The following is a 15,829-nucleotide window of genomic DNA, read 5'->3' as shown; positions in this document are numbered from 1 at the left end:
GATACAGATAGATGACAGATAGATAGATGATAGACAGACAGACAGATAATAGGTAGAGAGACAGGCAGATAATCTCTCCATTAAGCAGCCTCCTCCCCAAGTACCATTTCTGTCTTGAAAAATTTCCCACCTTCCTTCATCTCTTCCTGCAGGTGACACAAGAAAGGCGGCCAGAGTTGGAAGTGTGATGCTGCAAGCCCTAAATTGTCTCCTGCAAATCTCATGAAACATTCCTCAGGAAATTAATCTACACTGCTTTCCCCAGACATAAATGTGATGTTGCCATTCACTTGGCTTTCCCTTTAATCCTTTAGCAAAAGTGATATCTCTCGCAATCCGCTCTGCATTCTTACAAAGCAGATCCGCTTGAAATAAGTGAGATTACAGGAAGCCCAAATTGTTAAACAAACCTGCTGTCCTAAATTCCTCAAGAGGGATGAGCCTTCAACACAGTATGCGCTAGCTGCCAATCTGGAATCTGCAACATGCTAAAAGTGAAATGAAATAAACTAAGTGAAATGAATTGAGAAAAGAAACAAAAACCAACAGGGTTAAGCTTGCTTTGACTTTTTGTGCCATTGTGATAAAGCTTTTGGAAGTTTTCTTGGAGAATAAGAATGGTGTTGCTGAATGAAATTAATATAGTTCATATATTTAAGCTCCGCTGCTCAAAAACCATTTTGTTAATTTTCTGATGATGCTGGGATGCTTACTTCCCTCATCCCTCCTTGATTTCCAACTTTTGGTGCTCGGTGGTATACTGCCACTAAACATGGAGGTTCTGCTAAATATTGATAGTTCTATCTTTGAGCTAGCTACACGGGGGATGCTGTTATGAGTCTCTCCAAATAGGGAATGAATTATGAAAGATAATTCTGGATAAGCAGAGCAAGGATGAGCTCAAGGTAGGATTACTATTTTTGGCAGCAGTTCCACAAGCTGTTTCTAATTCTGTGTGAATTAATGAAATTTCCTTCTACTCAATTAGGACATTGGTCCATCAAGAACATTACAACCTTTACTGATTAAGGAGCTGCAAGTTGCTAAAAATCCTGTTTTATTGAGTAGCAAAATATTTAGCTGTAGAAAATGTCCAGCCATTTGTATTTGGGATGTCTCAGAACATGATAACACGGAAGGTTGCACAGGTTATGGCTGTTGACATAATTGCCCCAAGATTTATATATCGTTTTCTACGCATAATTATTTATTTATACATTTTACCGAAGGGAAAATCAAACCTTAGACATCAGCAAAAAGGGAATCATAACAATTCAGAATGAGAAAGATATTTCAGAGAAAAAAACAGAGAAAAATGTGTAACTGGGAAATGAGTATGTGTGAAGTAATATTCATATTCAGTACGTTAACTCAGCGTTTTTTCAGCTAAGGGTAATCTATTAGGGAAAATGCGATTTGATGAAATGTTTCCTTAATTTTAGGATGTTTTTTGTCTCTTTGTTCTGTTAATTTTTCTTCCAACACCATTCCCCCTTTTTGAATCCTCCCGATTCAATTAAATGTGTACTTCATTTTCTGTCAAGAAGTTTGTGTTGATGCAGTTCATTCCATCATCCTTTTGTTTTCAAACTGCAGACTTAAAAAAAATATATTGTCATTGTTTTTTGCATGCAACTTTCCAAAATGCTTTCTGCATTTTGACTTTCTTTGCCCCAGGCTTTCAGTCTGGGAAGGACTAATACTAGCTTCATTCGAGGCTAACATTCCTGCTGCTGAGAATATAGATTGAAGGTTCTTATTCATTCCTCATGGAATTTGTGCTGTATGGAATGAGTGGCAGAATTCACTGGCATTCCTAACGCCAGGAATTACAAGAAGTAGCTTCTGGTCCACTTCACAAGCAAACTGAACCTCTGCCGATTGCCGTTGACACTACCCCCAGACTGGCAACATCTTCTGGCATTTTCCTTTCTTTTCTTGATTATCTTCTACTACCCTTATCATCTACTACCTGAAATAATGACCTGGAGGGATGAGGATTCATGATCATTTGCATGCCAAACATTGCACATGAGCTGTAAGACCCCGGCTCTTTTCACAAACCAAGATCTTTGAGACAAATAATCAGGGTCCTCATAACAGAGATTTAATTGCTTCTTTCTTGTCATCACAAGTATGAAATGTTTATAGCAACAGCAGAGAAGTGGAATAAGAGACCAGAATCTTAGCAATTTACTCCAATGAAATACACACACACACACACACACACACACGCACACTCCACCAATTCATTGCCTTAAAGCTGGAAACTCCAATAATTGCACATGAGAATCCAGCAGAATAATTCCACTCTAGACCAAATGCAGGTTACATAGCAACTTGCCACATTCATTTGCTAATACTTAAGCGACCGGGAGAAGCTGGTGACCTTTCATTGTAGCTAAAGCCATATTGTGATGAAATTGGTTGCCAGCAGATAATCAGCCTGTCATTATCAGGGAGAGAAAGAGCTGTAAACAGAACTGAAATGATGAGTAATACAGATGTGGTTCACAAGACAAAGAATTTTCTGCTGTCAGGAAAGACAGAAACAGTTTTAAAGGTTGTCCTTTTGATCAAAAGAGCTGATGCGGAGGGAGGTTGTTGGTAAAGCACAGCCTTTGTAGTTTCCCAAATCAGAGGAGAGGGGAAGGGAAGGGAAGGGAAGGGAAGAGAAGGAGGGAAGACCATATCTGTTGGTCCATTGTTTCCTTCAACATCTGCCCTGCATAGTGTTAGGTGATTCTGGTGGAGAATTGGTAGTCTGTAACATCAACACTATTGTTGATATCATCAGGTGCTAGGACCATCCAAGACAGCTTGGTATCTTCTCAATGAATACATTGTAGGAAAGAATTGTGTTAGTCCACAGTAGCCAAAAATCAGGACTCTGGTAGTACTTTTTCTGACTACCAAATTTTATTAAAAGGCAAAAGCATTCATGAACCGCAACTCCCTTCACCAGATGTAGGGTGGCTTCACTCATGATGGATTTAAATTGGGATGAGGTGGGGGAAATGCAGATGCAGATTGCTAAAATTTGTTGGCTGGAAAAAGGGGTGACCAGGATCCTTCTGATTCCTCAACAGAAAGCTTTACAGTGAGGAAATGATGGATTCCTGACTTCAAGACGTAGCGGTGTCATCATCCTTTGCTTCAGCAGAACTTCCAGGATCTTCTTCTGAGCCTCCAACAGCATTTTGCATCATTCTGCAAGTGTTGGCAAGGGCCAAAAGACACTGCGATGGGTCTGCAGGGGAGAATACAAGGCTTTCTGCCATGCAGCCTTCCGATATTTGTCTCCAATATTGAAACCAGCTGGAAATGAAACCAGTTTAGAAAGCCTTTTCCAGATGTCAATTCCTTTCTTTGCTTGTTGGCGTGACATTCTGTGTGACCGGGTTTAAAAAAGGCCCTGATCAGGGGATTCCTCTGCTTCTTTTTGCTTTCTAATCCAGGAAGGAAAAGAATTTATTTATTTATTTATTTATTTATTAATTATACTTACATGGCCTCCTATCATATATGTGGTAATCCTACTGTACCTGGCTCAAATTGACATTCAGCAAAAACAGAATAAATATAACTGACCAAATCCTCTTGCATATGCTGGATCTATTTCCATCCAAGCCCAAAACCTGGGTGAAGAGCCAGGTCTCCCCAACCTTCCAGAAGACTGAGATGGTAGGGAGACCTCCAGATCTCAGGGGGGTGGCTGTTCCAAAGATTTGGGGCAGCCATGGGGAAGGCTCAACTCTGAGGGTTCAGCAGATGGCAACATTTACGGGAAGGGACCTGGAGTGTGCCACCCCTGCCTGACCTGGGCAGATACCTTCAGGGAGAGACAGAAGAAGATGAAAGAGGAGAAGAAAGAGGAGAAGGAGACCATTTTTTACCATTTTGATTGGTTTTGATTGTTGTCATTGGTTGGGTTTTTTTAGCTGTTGTATATTTTGCTGTAATGTTGTTACATGTTTTCATCTTTTTTTTAAGTACTGCTAGCCACCAAGAGTCATGAATTTGAGATGGGCAGCCACGCAAGTTGAATGAATGAATGAATGAATGAATGAATGAATGAATGAATGAGCAAGTTTTCCTGAAGCTTGGTGTCAGATCCCCCCGATCAAAGGTTTCACAGAAACCCTTATTGGAGCATCTCCCATCATTTCCTTCTTCATGGAATGGAATCCGTGTTGCCAGATGGGAGGGGATGTGAGGTTGGAGTATGAAGTGGTTTATTATGGCTATGGAGGACATCAAGGACACGGGGTGGAGATATGCTAGGAATACCATCTGGAGGGGAGGGGGAGTGACATGGTTTCATGGGAAAGGGGACTAACTAGGAGAACGTAGTTTTTAAGTTAGGTTTGAGCGGGAACTCTTTATTCGCAGCTTGCCTTCTGTACCGTTCATTACGCTTCATTAAAACAGTTAAAGGAATCCCAGCCTCCTGACTGTGATTGTATGAATGCTCCAATGATCAGGTGCTGACCTTTGGGCTGGAAAGAGAAAGGGCAAAGCCCTTGTCAATTTCACCTGGTTGAAGAAACTGCAAGGGCAGTTCTACTGTTGCCTTCTTCCATCAAGGAACTTGTAAAAGAAATCCAGCTTTTCACCATTCCACCATTTACACCCAGGAGACAAGCATTTGAAGGACGCAGTGGGGAAAAGACTTTAGAAGGCAGACGGGGGCGGGGGGGATGTTGTTTCATGATGCCACAATCCCAATCAAACCATTTTTTTATTTTTTATAACCCTGTTTCTAGGGAAAAGCTGCATGCCCTTAATGAGAACCGTTTTAAGATTGGCAATTAAACTTTCGAACCAATTTAAATATGATGTATGGGATTTACTATCTAGGAGGTGAGCATGAATTTCTAAAGTTTTGGGAACTAGCATCCATTTACCAGCTTCTGTTGCATTCTTCTCCGTCCATTTAATTCTCACCTGGGTATTATTACTTCCAAGCGTTGCCGGGCAGATTGAGTTAGCTCCTAGAGATTTCCAATGGGATGTCAAGTTTAAAATTACAGGATTGTGGTCACTCTCTAATCTAGAATCTACCTCCATCCTCTGTAGGAATTTCAGTAGATCGCCTGAAGTTCACCCAGCTGGCTTTCATGCCTAAGACGGGACTAGAACTCTCCCACCACGCCTGATTGGCTCTTGGGCTGAGAGAGAGGGACTGTCCCAAGGTCACCCAGCCGGCTTTCATGCCTAAGGCGGGACTAGAACTCTCCTACCACGCCTGATTGGCTCTTGGGCTGAGAGAGAGGAACTGTCCCAAGGTCACCCAGCCGGCTTTCATGCCTAAGGCGGGACTAGAACTCTCCTACCACGCCTGATTGGCTCTTGGGCTGAGAGAGAGGGACTGTCCCAAGGTCACCCAGCCGGCTTTCATGCCTAAGGCGGGACTAGAACTCTCCTACCACGCCTGATTGGCTCTTGGGCTGAGAGAGAGGGACTGTCCCAAGGTCACCCAGCCGGCTTTCATGCCTAAGGCGGGACTAGAACTCTCCTACCACGCCTGATTGGCTCTTGGGCTGAGAGAGAGGGACTGTCCCAAGGTCACCCAGCCGGCTTTCATGCCTAAGGTGGGACTAGAACTCTCCCACCACGCCTGATTGGCTCTTGGGCTGAGAGAGAGGGACTGTCCCAAGGTCACCCAGCCGGCTTTCATGCCTAAGGCGGGACTAGAACTCTCCTACCACGCCTGATTGGCTCTTGGGCTGAGAGAGAGGGACTGTCCCAAGGTCACCCAGCCGGCCCAAGGTCACCCAGCCGGCTTTCATGCCTAAGGCGGGACTAGAACTCTCCTACCACGCCTGATTGGCTCTTGGGCTGAGAGAGAGGGACTGTCCCAAGGGCACCCAGCTGGCTTCTGTGCCTAAGGCAGGACTAGAACTCATAGCCTCCTGGTTTCTAGCCCAGCACCTTAACCCCTAGACCTTACAGCTTCACAAGCCTTCTGAAGATGCAGACCACTGACAGTCAGCCAGCAGTCAGCCAGCAGCAAGTGTTTTCTCCCTCCTACAAAGTGATGAGGCCAGAGTGTCAGAGAATCAGCCCAGTAAAAGGGAGCAATTACCAGGTTATTTCAAACGTCAAAGGACCTACTGAAGTGTACAGGCTGGAAGGTGGAAGATAATAGAACGCTAAGTGTAAGGTAAAAGGACATTAAACCCTGGGTAAAAGGAAGAGAGTCCCCCATGCTTAAATTGCTAGGGAAGAGCTGTGGCAATATGATCTTTATTGCTGGAAAAGGTGGGCAGTTAAAGAACACAGGGCCAAAGGGAAACCTGTAACTTGGTTAAGTATTGTCACTTGTCACTGACAGATATAACATTGTCACTTACAAATATGTCATTAGGCACCAATGAGTAGATAGGTTGTACATATTAGGTTTTACACATCAGTAGGGCACATTTGGTATAAAAAATCAACACTGTGTACTTATCAGAGGGAAAACATTCAGCCTCCTGGTCTGTAGTTTGTAACCCGGCCACCCCATCCTTTCCCAATTCTTGCACAGCCTTAGCAAAAGAGCACTCGTCTCTGGGAGTTGCATTCACCCAAGGAAGGGAACCATCTGCTGATTTCTGCAGGTTGCATCTTAACTTGATCAGAAACTGATTCCGGGGGGGCCTGGGCTCTTTTTCCTTTCAAACTGACCTTCTGTGTAGCACAGAACTAACCCTTTCTCCAGAGAATGTTAACGCCTGAATTTTCAACACACCACTCTAGCGCTCTTTCAAAAGAACGCTAAACCCATGCTCATTAAGATGCTTGTGCTAGACTTGATAAGCACTAAAAAAATGTAAGTCAGAAATTAAGTGGACAAATGCCTCTGCAACAGCAATGTCTCTCCTCCTTTGAATTTATTATTATTATTATTTTTAAATCTTGCACCTCAAGCACAAATATAGGTAGTCCTCCACTTCCAACCACAATGGGGACTGGAATTCCCATCGTAAGTTGCTGCGGTTGTTAAGTCAACTCACCAAGTGACCAGACCCAATTTTATGACCATTTTTACAATGGTCATTAAGCGAATTCAGCTTCCCCAATGGACGATCACATGACCGCAGGATGCTGCAAAAAGTCGTAAATGCAAGCTGGTTCCCAGCGCCCAAATTGCAATTGCGTGACTGCGGGGGTGGTACAATGGTCGTAAGTGCGAGGACAGCTCATAAAGCACTTTTTCCACGGCCATTGTAACTTTGAACCATCGTTAAATGAATGGTTGTAAGTCTAGGACTACTTGTAACCATTGAGAGAGGAGCTGGAAGGCAAGGGGAGTTCCTGCAGCAGCCTCAAACAGCTAATAGGAGCTGGATAGATCCCAAGCCCTGATCACATCAGCAACCAGCTCTCAGTGAAATGTGCTGGTTAGATCCACAGGAAAAATTGTAAGGAGAGAAGAGAGAAAAAAATTAAAAATTACTTGAAAACTGGGATTGCTAAAGATGGCTAAGATGCTCCACTGTGGGTTAGAGAGGAGATGGAAGCAGCATCAAAAAGACATATGTGGAAACTTCCAAGGCAGGCCTTCAGATCTTCTAGAAAGCCTTGAACTTCCTGAATAAATATTCTTTTAGATCATAACTAGACAGCCCTGTGGCATGCTGGGTCATCCTTTGAGAGGAAGGTAGTACAGTCTGATGTGACCAGAATGAATATTAAATTTTAGGCTGACTGTATTTTTTTCGACAGTCCCATGATCATCTAAGAGGAGTACATATCACAAATAGCTAAATAATTGTAGTGGAAAACGAACTTCAATGATAAGTCAATATTTCCTTACCTAAACAGAGAAACAGAATGACCACGGGCAGGCAAAAAAGCAGCGGGAGTGGGAGCGGCTTCCAACTTCTTACCTCCTGCCGGCTTCCCCGTTGACTTTGCTTGTGGGAAGCTGGCAGGGAGCATTGGGAATCACGATCACGTAACTGCAGGGACACTGCAACGGCCACAACTTTGCAAATAAAACTGCTCCAAACATCATGGAAATTTCAGTTCCACAGGAGTAACGGGTCCCGGATTTTTTACACATTCTTTAAGTTAGCGGATTTTAGGTACCCTGATTCAAAAAATTTTGCAGCATAATGCACCGTTCGGGCTAACTTGAGGGTACAAACAGACAAACAGACAAACACAATGAGAGTGTTATTGGTATACAGATACACCTTTAGATGTTCTTAATGGTCTTGGTGTTATTCACACCTGCATATTCTGCTTATGATGGACTCCTGTGAACCAGCTGGAGGATTTCAGTGAGACTTCCTTCAAAATTTCCCCCACCAAGACAGGTAATTCATATTCTGGCATTTCCTTGCAACTCCACCAACTGTGAAAGAAGAATGTCAGCCCAGTTGGCAAACACAGGTACTGATTTCTCCACTTACCAGGGAAGAGAACCAATTGAATTTAATGGAACTAACTTCATGGATATAGGATTATGCAGTCAGTGTATTGTATATTTGACAAGGTGAAAAGGTACCTTCTGTGTTCAGTTATGCTAGCTGAGATAGCTTTATACTAGGCTGAACTTCTATGATTTGAATCAATTCTCTTGCACCCTCAGTATAAGGTTAGGATTAGCCATGGATTCCATCATGAGATCTTTAAATAGTTAAGTTAAACTCCTTAAATTTGTTTGTTTGAAACATTTAGTCTAGAATGTCATAGGGCTTCTTCAAAACTAATTGCTTCTTGTATGTGTTTGTATGTGTTTGTGCATGTGTTTGTGCATGTGTGTGTGTGTGTGTATGTGTTAGATTTATATCCAGCTTTTCCTCCAGGAGCTAAAAGCAGTGTACATAATGCTCCCTTCTCCCATTTTTTCTCTGCAACAACAGCCCTGTGAAGTAGGCTGGGCTGGGCTTAGTTAGAGTGACCCAAAGTCACCCAGGGTCACCTGTGGCTAAGGGTGGACTTGACTGGTGCTCATCCAACACTTAAATCAGTACATCATACCAGTTGTCCCAAGATTAATGGCAGAAACGTGGTGTATTTGAAGCCTGTTGGTTTTAGATGTAGCTGCTAACCCTTTAAATTGTTCGCCACTCTGGAGATTTTTTCAACGGTATAAATCTTTCCAACAGTAAATTGTTTTGGGTTTGCACTTTCCTGTGCAATATTTATTAGAGCATTATGGAATAGTTCGAAACTCTGCTGATAGTATTATAGCTCCAAAAAGAATTGTATTTAGTATTTAGATAGTAAGTTTGTAAATTTGTAACACTCATACATTTATAGTAATGAATATCATAATAATAAAAAAAAGAAGTCCTAAAGGGATGAAGGCCAGGACTGAAATCTATATGACAATGATTTAGTGCTGAGTGCTAGGCAAATTTTTCAGGGCAGAGAAATAATAATAAGAATAACTGGACATTCTATCTATGATGGATAATAATGTCATATAATGATGCAGAGGTAACCCCAGTTCCCCAAACACAGGATTTTATTTGTCTCACAGCACAAATAGTTGCCTAGGAAAAGAGCCGCTTGCACAGAGCTAGTCATAAAAAGCTTGGTCATATCATATCAAAATCACAGATGTTTCAATACATAATTAAGAACATTGCATTTCAACCAGCTAGTCAAGCACAGTCCATTTAATTCCACAGACACAGGGCAATAAAGCTAGGTTTTCCATCTTTGATGTCTCGTTGCACTCCTGGAAAGGGAGAGGAGGAGGGGGAGGAAGGAGAAACAGAAGGAGGAAGAAAGAGAGGGAACAGAAGATGAAGGATAGGGAAGGGAAAAGAGGAAGAGGAGGAGGAAGAAAGAGAAGAAGGAATAGAAGGAGAAGGAAGAAAGAGAAGGAGGATAAGGGGAAGCAGAAGGAAGGAGAAAGGAGGAGGAGGAGGAGGAGGAGGGAGAAACAGAAGGAGGAGGAAGAAAGAGAGGGAACAGAAGATGGATAGGGAAGGGAAAAGAGGAAGAGGAGGAAGAAGAAAGAGAAGAAGGAATAGAAGGAGAAGGAAGAAAGAGAAGGAGGATAAGGGGAAGCAGAAGGAAGGAGAAAGGAGGAGGAGGAGGAAGAGAAGGAGAAGGAGAAAGGAGGAGGAGGAGAAGGAGGAGGAGAAGGAGGAGGAGAATGACCATGGGCTCCATATCCCAGAAGGCAAAACTTTCAGCATGGCCTAGTAAACGGCACCTAATAAACTATAAGAAAAATCCTCCGATTCTTACATGTTGCGACATGGTTAAAACGCTCCCTATCATCTCCCAATATGCCCTTGCTTTACTTTCCTTTGCAGTCAGTCCTTCTCAAGGCGATCAAGGCCCAGGCTGAGGTTCTTGCAGCTTCACGACAGTCCTGTGAAATAGGTGAGGCTGAATGAAGATACCCAAGCTCAACCATTAAACTCGTTGGTGTACAGAAGGATTGACAGAGTAGATATTTCAAATTTCTGCCATGTCCGTTTGTGGATTTGTGCTTTCTGTCCAGCTCTGTAAATTTTGAGGCAGGTCTAGAAGAATTTGGGGTGGAATGGACAATCCTCCAGGCAGGCATTATTATTAACAGCACAAATTTTTATTGGGCCTCACCCATCCAAAAGGAATATTTTGAAATTTCCTTCTTTTCAGAGAGAGAGAGAGAGAGAGAGAACCAACCCAGTCTTCTGCTTTCTCGTTTAAAACAACGAGCTTTGAAAATATTCAGCTTCCACAGGGTTAGAACCGTTTGGAATTGAGTTGGATAAATACATTTCAGAAAGGAAATGAAACATGGATTTGGCAAGTTTTACTCATCACTGAACAAGCAATTTTGTAAAAAGCAAAACAAAACAAAAGAACCCACACATTGATTTAAGATTTGGTATTTTAAAAATTGGACCTCAAAATCTATTTTTAGAACTGAAACCTAGTAATGTTCTTTAAAATATCAGACTGGATTTTTCAAACTTCAAGGGCGTGTTAAACGAGTGAGAAATGGTATCACTGAGGGTGACTAAAATAAAGATTTAGATCCCCCCCCCCCAATCACAATAGGCAAAAGTTGTGGCTGAACTGTGACCCCCTCCATTGTTAAACCTACATCAGTTCACAAATTATTTCCCTTAATTCCATGTGACTCTAGGCCAGTCTGAGACAGGGGGAAGAAGAAGGAATTACAGGTAACCTGGGGGATAGGCAGGCTTATAAAAACTTATATAAAGTTATATAAAGGAGCCATATTTTAAAAAGCAGCTGGTGTCAAAAGGCTTGCAATTAGAAGTCCTCTGGTTTTAAGTTGCTCTCTCAGCTCTTATCTAGAGCAGCCTTTCTCAGCCTTGTGACCCTGGAGGGACCCTTGAAATATTTGTCAGGCCTCAGGGAACCCCTGCACATTCAGGCTCAAAGATAGGCCAGAGGTTACAAAATGATTATGTGTGTTTCATGGGTAGGCCTGTCTATATGCATTAATGCATATAGAATAAAGAATGGAACTTACCTTTTTCATGTGAAGTTGCCTGAATTTGAAATAATTTTTTTAATAAATTGTGATCAACCAGGGAACCCCTAGTGACCTCTTATGGAACCCTAGGGTGTCACAAAACCTTGGTTGAAGAACCCTGGTCTAGACCCTTTTGCTATGGGCTCTTGACTCATCTGATGTGATCAATCTTTGCTAACCACACAAGGTTATGACTTCCAAGCCATTAATCAGCCAGGAAGTTTGCATGGTGTTTTCTTTCTCTAAGCTGCAGTTTTTAATGTCCCTAGCTCCAAGTTTCCCATATAAATGACAATTCTAATTAAATTGGTGAACAGGAATTAAATTCTCTCCTCCCCCTCCCTTTCTCTCTACATGTACACACAAATACTCCCACTCAAGAGGATGCTTGTTAGCTGGGTTATATCTGATCATCCTATGCAGAAAAAGTAATTTTTGCAATAATGTACCCTGTAAGTTGAAGGCTACATTAAGCATTTGTAAGAGCCTTGCTCTCTTGGCTGATCAGCAACCAGAAACTGCCCTCAACATCTACTTAATGGCTTACATTAGCGATGTCCAGCCTTCCCACCATCCCCCTGGCCTTTAAAGCAAAAATACTAAATTCTCAGTAAAGTGCAGGATTGGTGGAAAATTACTCAGCAAGCATTCTGTTCTGACAAATAGGTAACTCAGAAACTCTGCTCGCCTGGAGATCTTTAAAGGTTCACCGAGTGTCATGGCAACAAGGAAAAGGTTGATTGTATTTGAAATCTGATTTCAAGCAGATTTGGGCCATATCCCCATTTGCATCAAATCAAGACAAACCCACTTTGGAAATATCTTTTGTTCTGCTGGATCCAATGCTGCCTTCATCTTATCCCCAGCCCATGGACGAGACAGGGCCAAGCCATCCTTAGCTGTATGTGTTTCTATTTTCTCCCATATTCCATCCGAGGTGTGCCAAATCTGTTGTGTTTGGTCACTCTGAAGGAACTGTCAGTGCCTGGGGACAGAGGCAATTGAAGCAGGAGAGGGACTGACAATGGGGCAGCCCATCTGATGCTGGGACTGTTTTCTGGCAACTGGGTAGAAAGCACTACATGTCTTGGGATGGGGAAAATCCCTTAGAGTTTTAATTCTGAGGCTCAAGGCTTACTGATGTGCAACAGTTAGGAAGAAGCATCATCCCACCATTGCTGTCACAGTGATGCAGAGTGAGATTCTAAGGTGCATCCCAGATGTGTGCATGACATTTGCAGAAGTCCTCAATGCTCAGTCTCTCTCCCTCTCTCTATGTGTGTGCGTGTAGACAATAATACTTTAAGCTTATATGGTATAGTCGCTAAACCAGTGGAGAGCAGAGAAGCCTGGAATCAAGTCTGCATCTCAGCCTGGCCCACCACACAGGGTTGCTTTGAAGGGATACCCCCACCTACCACACTGAACAGCCATGACCAGGACTCATGTTTTAAAAAATCTTTGTAAAATAGTTAGATGGTGGTGGCAATATGAAGACGCACGTGTGAAAAAATAATTATAGGCATGTACAGTGCTTGGGATGTGAAGGCAAAATGGTGTTTCAGAGGGCACAGGAGGACATAGGTAGCACCTGTCTCAACTTCTTACCCCAAGCGCATCTTGTCCTGGGACTGAGAAAGCCACACCATCCTGGGAAAAGATACAGCTGCTTTAAAGAGCTTCAAACAGGTCTGACATGATCACCCCAAAGTATCTTTTCGTCTTCAAATCCCAAGCCCTGGCCAGCCCTACGAACAGCATATTCTGTTCAGAAATAATATTATTTTATTTAATTCCAGGTAATCATGTGTAGCTGGCCCCAGTCATTTCCAAAGAAAGGAGGACTGCAAATCTCAGACTAATCTGCAAGGTGTTCTCCCTGTGAAAAACCAATGGTGAATTCCAATCAGGGTAGCTTCACCTATGAAAGGCTTCCCATAAAATGGGAATGGCTCATTGTCTCCCCTCCTGTCGGCTCCATGCAGCTCCTTACACTTCTCTTTCCATGCTGGAAGTTGGGGATCTCTGGAGCCAAATTTGGGGAGGCTCAGAGGCTGGGAAAGAAGAGGGGAAGAAAGGACATTCAGCTGCCCAAGGAGACTTGTGCTACGTGGGGTGGAATGTCTTGAAGTCATAACTCACTTACTCTCTTGATTTTGGAAAGATCCACGCTCACCTGAATGAGGTGGGCTCCATCAGACTAGCTTCCTCCCAATCTGGCCTTCTACAGATGAGTTGGGACTTCAACTTGAAACATGGCTTCTGGGGAATGTCGTTTAGGAGATGATGGATCAGACCCATCCCAACCCACTGGAAGTTTAGTCTTGTTGGAGGTTTCTAATGTTCTGGACATGGAATGCCTTCTCAGGGCAAGCTCTGCCTTTTGCCTTCCAAGAAACGAGCCGCTCCTCCACCCAACCTTGACCATTCCTGAAATATGGGTCAAGAGGTTGCTCCTTCTGCTTCTCCTCTCCCCTGTCATATTTCACACATGCAGGAGGTTGCTCCCTGTCTCTTGCGCAGCCCTTGCTCCTTGTTCCTGAAGCCCCCCTGCGAGAAAGAAGATCAACAAAACACCAAGACACAGCAGCTTGCAGTCCTATGGTGGATAGGCAGTGTTGAGATTTCCAGCAAAATCAGTATATTAAGTGTGTGTGTGTGTATATATATTTCATATATATATATATATGTATGTATGTATGTATGTATGTATGTATGTATGCACATATATATGTAATCATTCATTTTCGGTTATAAGAAATATTTTCCATAAGAAATCTATACAATCAGCAGCAGTCCGAGGAAAAGACTTTTTTTCCTGCTGTGGGAATCAAATGCGAAGCGCGTGTTTTGCTTTGCTGAGCTGAGTTTCAGTGTCTTCATTCTTTCCAACTTTTTTTTAATCCATTCTCCTCAGGCACGGTAATGAAAGAAATGCTGTTTTCTCAGGCACACCGAGAGCCTAGCTCTGCATTTCACACCAATAGAGTTAATGAATGTTCATAGCTGCTTTCAGCAGGAGAAGGAGAATAGTTTTGCACTTCTGGTTTCTCCCCCATTACTGGCTGAGTCTCGTCCTGGTAGCTTCACCTTGCACATTCCTTCCTCTTCTGCCCATCACTCTGCAGCCTCCTTGATGTCCTCTGCTTTCCTTCTAGCGTGGGGCATTTTTAGCAGCTGTTCTAAGAAGGGAGCCTGCCCTAAGAAATTGTCAGGGGAATTTCCCTTCCCCTTGGAGAGATGCAGAGATTTCTTCACCTGCAAATAGGACGGGGGATCTCGAAAGGCCGTTCTGGGCCTCCTTTCCTTGAAGGGGGAAAATGGTCACTGAAAGAAGACTCAATGGCTTCAGACATATGAGCGATGTGAACAGGATTAAGTGCGCCCCATTGCAAGTCGCTGTTTTTGCTGGACGATAACAGGGAAGGTCTGCCCCTGATCCGTGCACCTTTCCGTTGGGCATCCCTTGAAGGCTGCTGAGACCTGGGACGACTCACAGAAAGACTGAAAAAATGCTTTGAGCAAGAAGGAGGGTCCAACACACAAGTGGTAAAGTGCCAAACAGTGCACGTTCCTCATCTGGCTGGTGACCCACTGGATCTGAACACCAAAACATGCAACCCGCCCATCCTTCTGCTCCAAACTGCCCCCTCTGGAAGCTGTTTCTCTTTTGGGGTGGGGGGAACGTCACTGGGCCTTTTGGCAGACCAAGCCTGCCCCTAAAATGTGAGCAATTTAAGAGTCCATCATAAACTCTTTCGATTTCTAATTATGTAAAAAAGAAAATAAAAGCACAGATGATGCAAAAGGGGTTTCTTTGGGGGGGGGGGAGGGGATCTGCCAAAAATACAAATCTATGCAAGTAGCTATAAAGTGTTTGTGACCATTGATCAGGAAGATAGCTTGATCCCTGAGCACTTTCTTCTTAGCTGTGGGTGGAGAAGACAAATTCCATTCCCATTCCTTTTGCAATATCATCTGCCACACGTGGACTTCCTTAACAGAAAGCCGGCGTGCCAGCTCTACAGAACCTCCACGTGCAGGGGAAGTCTACCTCCAAATTCCAAATCTTGGAGCTGTAGAACAGGGGGACAAACTCCCCAAAACAATAGTGGCTTGGGGCTATTCAGAAAGGAATATTCCGTTTGAGTGGAATCAGGCTTGTTTGGCCAGATCAGATGCTTGGTCAGAGTAGTAGTACCTTTAATTGTCTGTTTTCACTTCTTGGCCTCCACCCCCACAAAGAACGGGCAGTATTTGTTCCTTTCACCTCAAGTTACTCGAAAAGGTCTAATTCACTAAATGCTTCCTCTCAGATTTCTGCCAGGAACGCTGAATCCGCTTAGCAGTTCAAAAGCAGAAAAGTCTGTTTTCAGGAGC

The sequence above is a fragment of the Candoia aspera genome, chromosome 3 (assembly GCF_035149785.1).
Source record: "Candoia aspera isolate rCanAsp1 chromosome 3, rCanAsp1.hap2, whole genome shotgun sequence".
NCBI lineage: Eukaryota > Metazoa > Chordata > Lepidosauria > Squamata > Boidae > Candoia > Candoia aspera.
This window is presented reverse-complemented; position numbering follows the sequence as displayed.